The 1,128-nt window shown below is 41.0% G+C and overlaps 1 protein-coding gene across 1 annotated transcript in view; it reads right to left on the reverse strand.

The window, feature by feature from the left end:
- The window catches only part of LOC106875050 (pescadillo homolog), a 20,014-nt gene that overhangs the window by 1,950 nt on the left and 16,936 nt on the right, over window positions 1–1,128 (reverse strand). The window lies entirely within an intron of this gene.

Genomic DNA, 1,128 nt, shown 5'->3' on the forward strand with positions numbered 1-1,128 from the left:
CAAGAAATATTTGACCGCAAAAACAATAAAAAGAGAAGAAAAAAAAACCATTTTGTCTTTTTACTATTAGTTTCAGTCATTACACCGTGGCCATGCTGGATCATCGCCTTCAAGGGTCTCAATCAACAAGATTCTCTAAACAAGAAATACTTGGCCACAAAATAAAAAAATAAAAAATCTCAGGCTGACCAACACCTTGTGCGTGGGTTTGGTAGATGGAAACTGCAAGAAGCCCGTCAAATGCATGTATGTTTATATATAGGTATAGCTGTGATAAGAAGCTTGCTTCCCAACCACATGGTTCCGGGTTCAGTCCCACTGCATGGCAACTTGAGGAATTGTCTTCCACTATAGCCTCAGGCTGACTAAAACCTTGTGGGTGGATTTGGTAGATGGAAACTGAAAGAAGCCCATCATATATATATATCTGTGTATGTGTGACTTTGTGTCTGCACTAGTCCCTATACTACTGCTTGACAACTGGTGTTGGTGTGTTTATGTTCCCGTAACTCAGCAGTTCAGCAAAACAGACTGATAGAATAAGTACTAGGTTTAAGAAATAAGTCCTGGTGTTGATTTGTTCGACTAAAATGACCGAAAGAATAAAAGCACATGTGTATGAGAAAGGATGTGTAACATTTTCTGGAAAAGAGGTTGAATTTTTCAAACCAAAATTTACCCCAGAAAAAAAAAATGTAGGTTGACTCAAACATCAAGATGACATCCGAGGACTAAAAATTCCAGGTGAAATGCAGCAGGATTTGGAAAGGTAGGGACAATGTTTGAATGTAGAACACCTGCTTACATTATAAACTATGTTGTTGGCACTCCGTCGCTTATGACGTCAAGGGTTCCAGTTGATCCGATCAACAGAACAGCCTGCTCGTAAAATTAACATGCAAGTGGCTGAGCACTCCACAGACACGTGTACCCTTTAACGTAGTTCTCGGGGATATTCAGCGTGACACAGTGTGACAAGGCTGACCTTTTGAATTACAGGCACAACAGAAACAGGAAGTAAGAGTGAGAGAAAGTTGTGGTGAAAGAGTACAGCAGGGTTCGCCACCATCCCCTGCCGGAGCCTCGTGGAGCTTTTAGGTGTTTTCGCTCAATAAACACTCACAATGC

The sequence above is a fragment of the Octopus bimaculoides genome, chromosome 25 (assembly GCF_001194135.2).
Source record: "Octopus bimaculoides isolate UCB-OBI-ISO-001 chromosome 25, ASM119413v2, whole genome shotgun sequence".
Lineage (NCBI taxonomy): Eukaryota > Metazoa > Mollusca > Cephalopoda > Octopoda > Octopodidae > Octopus > Octopus bimaculoides.